This window comes from Nycticebus coucang, chromosome 10 (assembly GCF_027406575.1).
Source record: "Nycticebus coucang isolate mNycCou1 chromosome 10, mNycCou1.pri, whole genome shotgun sequence".
Lineage (NCBI taxonomy): Eukaryota > Metazoa > Chordata > Mammalia > Primates > Lorisidae > Nycticebus > Nycticebus coucang.
The window spans coordinates 106,035,598-106,041,597 of NC_069789.1; the positions used below are offsets into that span (position 1 = coordinate 106,035,598).

Genomic DNA, 6,000 nt, shown 5'->3' on the forward strand with positions numbered 1-6,000 from the left:
ATGTCTTAAGTTTAAATCTTTAATCCAGTGAGAGTCTATCTTAGTTAATGGTGAAAGGTGTGGGTCCAGTTTCAGTCTTCTACAGGTTGCCAGCCAGTTCACCCAGCACCATTTGTTAAATAGGGAATCTTTTCCCCACTGAATGTTTTTTATTTGGCTTGTTAAAGATCAAATAACGGTAAGTAGCTGGGTTCATCTGTTGGTTCTCTAATCTGTTCCGTTCATCTACCTCTCTGTTTTTGTGCCAGTACCATGCTGTTTTGATCACTATCTGAGGTCTGGTAGCGTAATTCCTCCTGCTTTGTTTTTATTTCTGAGTAGTGTCTTGGCTATTCGAGGTTTTTTCTGATTCCATATAAAAGGAAGTATTATTTTTTCAAGATCTTTAAAGTAGGACAGTGGAGCTTTAATAGGGATTGCATTAAAATTGTATATTGCTTTGGGCAGTATGGACATTTTAACAATGCTAATTCTTCCCAGCCATGAGCATGGTATGTTTTTCCATTTGTTAACATCTTCCGCTATTTCTTTTCTTAGAGTTTCATAGTTCTCTTTATAGAGATCTTTCATGTCCTTTATTAGGTAAACTCCCAAATATTTCATCTTCTTTGGCACTACTTTGAACAGAATAGAGTCCTTAACTTTTTTCAGCTTGACTATTGTTGGTATATATAAAGGTTACCGATTTATGAACATTGATTTTGTAACCTGAGACGCTGCTGTATTCCTTGATCGCCTTTTCTTCCTTATTTATTTCTCCTTCCTCTTGCCCCCCCCCTTGAGACCCCATCAATCAGGAACATTATTGGTATTCTTAGCTACTTGATAATATCATTGAGCCATGACACTTTGCGTTCTCTTTTATTACAATTTCAGAGACTATGCCTTTGAGAAATTGAACAAACATAAGGTAGTAAGGATAAGTAAACATCTTCCAATTATAAAAAATCTATAATCATAATTTTAAATCCTCCTAGTTTAGAAAATCATCCACTGAATAAAGAATCTGGGTTAAATTTATTTCATGCTTGTTGTATAGGTACATGAGCTATTTTAGTTATCCTTTTAGTTATATCTTGAATTACTTATCCTTCACCATCAATCTGTCAAATTCAATTAAATTGAATTTTCCACATACTCTTCCTTCAGCTGCTATAAGGTAGTCTAGGGCTAATCGGTTTTGATAAATAGCATTTCTCATTTGGGTTTCTTTTTGGACCAGTAGGGTTAAAGCTTTGCTGGTCTCATTTGTTGTTATTTCTAAAATTGCTTGTAATCGGATAATCCGTTTTAACATATATATTGGGGTTCTGTAGCTCCATGACCCATTCTTAGCCCAGGTGGCTAGATCATAATATTGAATTATTCACTGGGGAGGCCATTCATTGTCACTCTAATCTCCTATTTTCACATCATGCTTTTGTCTTTTCAGTTTAGAAGCATAAACTGGAAAACCTAACAGTTTTCCAGGGGCAGTAGGAAGAAGGGAGGTTTGCTTATACTTATTACACAACTCCCGTATCATCAGGAAGCTTAATGTAAGCCTAGTGTCTGTAGATCCAGTAGAGACCATGCTGATCCTTGGATAGTCCCAAGCAGCTTTGAGCTTTGGGAATCTGCTCAGGGGGGTTAGTTTAGTTATGTCCTTGTTCCACCAGGTAGTTTCCATTGATGCTTTTTCATCATAACGTTTTTAGGCCTAGACATGACAGCTTCCCTACCAGAATGGTGAAGTTGTTTCTTTCTCTGGCTAAACAGTATTGACCTATGATGGACTTTTTTGTTGTTGTTGCAGTTTGGCCGGAGGCAGGTTCAAACCCGCCACCCTCCGTGTATGGGGCTGGTGCCCTACCCACTGAGCCACAGGCGCCACCCGATGGACATTTTTAGCTTATTCCCACTGCATGCTTATAGTGAGTGACATTGGGAGTAGGATTTGAAGGAACGACTTCTCTGGCTTCCCAGGGTCATTTACTGTTCATCATTGTCCCACCTCAGACTAAGCAAAATCTTATGTTTAAAGATTAAACAATGTTTTCTGCCAGGTGGAGGAATAAGTTTTTAGTTTTAGGAGGAAGGTCTGAACAGATTGTTGTAATTTACCATAGAAAGCCTGGTACATAGGCTTTGAGTTTCTTTTGGTTATCTTACTTTGAATTGTTACACCTATGATAGGGTCTTTTCCTTGTACATTTATTCTTAACATAAGGCTTTTACTTTTTGCCCATCTAGGGTCAGAAGGGTTGGTTATATTTAATATCAATGGATTACAGATAATGATACAGGAAAATAACTCTTCTGAAAGGATGGATGTCAGAAACAATGAAATGGCGTCTTCAAAGTTTTGAAATGAAAGAAGCTTTCCAAGACGCCTATACCCAGTGAAAATATCCCTCAAAATGAAAATGGAATAAACACATACTCAGAGAAAATCTGAGAAAATGTGTTGGCAGCAATCCAATGCTGTGAGAAATATGAAAAATTATTATATGAAACTGATTGCATGGAAACAGAAACTCAATTGTAAAGGTGCCTGAGGAAACTCCTTGGCAGATAATACACCTAATACTCTGAAATGGCCCCTGGGCACAGAATGGATGGAGATGGAGCTTCCAACACCCTGGTCCCTGACTGATTACAACATACAGTGACCTTGTGCCAACCTGCTCTGAGTGGAAATAAATCTTTGTGCTTGACAGCTAATGAGGTTTTAGGGATATTTGTAACTGCAACAAAACCTACCCTATTGTGCTTGAAGTGAGATGTTGCCATGCCAAAAATCTAGAAAATTGTTAATGATCTAAGAATGCAGAGCTGAGACTCTTGGTAAAATGGTCACCTTGGAAGGAGAATGATGCTTCTAGCTCTAGAGCTATAGTCTACAACTTCAGGCTGCAGACCGGTACCAGTCCATGTCCTATTAGGAACTGGTCTGCACAGCAGGAGGTGAGTGGCACATGAGCAAGTGAAGCTTCATCTGTATGTATAGCTCCCCATCACTCCCATCACCACCTGAGCTTTGCCTCCTGCCAATTCCCCCACACTTACCCACCCAGGTGCAGGAAATATTGTCTTCCATGAAACCAGTCTTTGGGGCTAAAAAGGTTGGGGATTGCTGCTCTAGAGCAAGGATAGACAAACTATGGCCTGTGGGATCTTGGGAAGAATGGATTAAGATGGTGGACCAGAAGGATTGTTCAGCTGAGCTCTCCTAGAATAACTGGGGACAGAGAGAACCCAGCCATACCTAGTGCAAGGACCTTGCCCAGAGTCATAGCTTAGGCAGCACAGTGAGAAGGTGGTGAGCTGGATATAGCATATGATCTAGAGCAGTGCAAATCTGATGAATTGGGCAAGTGATTGCAACCCATGGGATTGGCTGGCTTCCCACAGAGGTTCAGGACAGAAAGGAAGCCTTTCTGGAGTTCTCAGTTGTTGGGGAAAGCTATTCATTGAGTGGAAAACTTGGACGAGTGGGCAGACTTCAACAGTATACAGCGACCAGATTTGAATGCTGGTTAGAGTGGATTTGCCTTAGGTTTGTTGGCTTATGAGGCAGCCATACTGAGACACTATCCTCCCTCCCTCCCTCCCTCCCTCCTTCCTTCCCTCCTTCCCTCCCAGAAGGCTGCCATTTTGGGAAGGTCATGAGAAGGTTTTAGCAGGGGCATAAAGCATGGCTATCTTAATTCTGCCTGTTGGGATCAGAACTGCACTCTTGGGACAGGCTGAGGGACTCCTGGATCCCACATAGTGGCAGTATGAGATCTGCCCCTGACAGATTCTGGAGAGCTTTAAGATCCCAACCCCATAGGGTCTGGATGCTGAGAAAATAATCAGGCGATCACTCAAGGCAACTAAGTTAGGAATAAGAAACATAGAGGTTACTGGCTGTGTTCTCTGTCTCCTAAAAAATCCACAGTGCCACTTGGTGTCCTGGTGACATATTGTAACATATTATCATCTAGAGCAAGGACAAGGTCTCCTGGGGGGGTTTTGTTTTTGGTTTTGGTTTTTTTTTTGGGGGGGGGGGCTTTGCTCAAGACCTGAGCTCTGAGACTAGGTAATTTGAAATAAAGGAGGAAATGAGAAGAAGAAAGGACAAGGAGGTGAACAAGAAGGAAGAATACATGAGGAAGAACCAACAGAAAAATTCAGGCACCATGAAAAACCAAAACAGAGCAACTCCCTCGAGGGACATTAGGCAGCTACTACAGAAGACTCCATTTATCCAGAATTAATGGATTTGACAGAAGGGGAATTTAAAATATGGATGATAAAGACAATAAAAGGAATGGATAAGAAAACAGAAAGACATAACCAAAAGTTGGATGAGAGATATGTTGATTATAAAAAGGATATGGAGGAGATTAAGGAAATGAAGGAGATAATCGGAATGTAAAAATGCAGAAGAAAGTATCAAAAACAGGTTAGACCTTGTAGAAGAAAGAACTTCAGAGCCAGAGGATAAAGTTTTTGAGTTAACCCAGGTAGTTAAAAAGGCAGAAAAGAAGAGAGAGAAAACAGAATAGGCACTTAGAGAACTACAAGATTCCATGAGATGTTCAAACATATGAATACTAGGGGCTCTTGAAGGAGAAGAAGATTGTCCCAAAGGAATGGAAGCCCTACTGGAAAGTATGATAAATGAAAATTTCTGAAGTTTTACTAAAGACCTCAACACACTCCTTTCAGATGGATATCAAACTCTGGGTCATCTCAACTCAATCAGAGATTCTCCAAGACATTGTAATGAACCTGTGCAAAATCAAGACGAATTGAAAAAATTCTGCAAGCAGCCAGGAGTAAACGCTAGCTCACATATTGAGGCAGAGCCATTAGGATGACAGCAGATTTTTCAACTGAAACTTCCCAAGCCAGAAGAGCCTGGTCATTCACCTTCAACATTCCTTCTTTTTTTTTGCAGTTTTTCAGGGCTGGGTTTGAACCCGCCACCTCTGGTATATGGGGCCAGCACCCTACTCCTTTGAGTCACAGGCGCCACCCACCTTCAACATTCTTTTTTTGTTGTTGTTTTTAACTGCTTTATTAATTTCATATTAGGAAAAGAATACTTTGCTAAAAACGGTGAAAATGCCAAGCTGGCAGAAACTTTTAGACTGTCACAAAATATTCAATTAAAACTCATTAAATGGAAACACCAGAAGGTTTGCAGAAAAAGTAAATCACAAAAATCCAAGTTTGTAAAGCAGTGGCATTATTAACCTGAAGGAAAACCTTAGGATTCAAGGTATGAAGCAGAAGTCATAATGATCGTCAGGTTCAGGTGTTTGGAAACGCATATAGTTCCTCACCTGCTGCTCCTCTTTCTCTTGATTTCCATCATCTGCCCTACAAACTTCTCTGCATCATCTCCTGCTTCATTGTGATCAACATGCTTATTAGGCATGCCCCATCGAAAATTAGGGACCAGTCGCCAGACCCGCCCCCATCTGATAATTGCATCCAGCTTCCGGCCTTCACCCCCTCCCAAATGGCAGGATTCCTCTTCATTCTGCACCGGGGCCTGCTCCCCTCCTTCATTTTCTTGTTTGCCTTTTTCCATGATGAGATTTTTTACTTGTTCCTTTTTGGACTCCATTCACCTGGGCCTATCCTCGCAGTCTCCTCCTCCTCCGGATTCTCGCCGCAACACTTAGCCACAGAGACCTGCGGGCTGCAGCCGAGTTCTCCGGGGCCCTCCTCACCCTGGGTCCTCTTAGCCGTCCCCTCCTCGTGTCTCCCGCCCTCAATCGCCCTGTCCCGGCACTGACCACCATTTTCTGCATCAAGAAGGGCGGGGGCCGGGCAGGGGTGTTGGAAAAGCTTGCGCCGCAGGCCAGGGCAGGTATTTCCAAAGGGTCAAAGCCTCTAGGTCACATGCTTCCGCGGGGCTGTGTACCCTCGTTACATAAAAGGCTTGCCATCTTCTGGGGGACCGTAGAGGGGGTTGGGGGCTGCAGTCGCCAAATGGCTGCGTCAGACCCCTGGGGATGAGGA

General features: G+C 42.2%; 1 protein-coding gene and 1 pseudogene across 3 annotated transcripts in view; one reads left to right on the forward strand and one right to left on the reverse strand.

Moving 5' to 3' along the window:
• The window catches only part of ADAR (adenosine deaminase RNA specific), a 63,074-nt gene that overhangs the window by 37,456 nt on the left and 19,618 nt on the right, over positions 1 to 6,000 (forward strand). The gene's annotated exons all lie outside the window — the stretch shown is intronic.
• On the reverse strand, positions 3,572 to 5,647 carry LOC128595524 (protein BEX4-like; annotated as a pseudogene).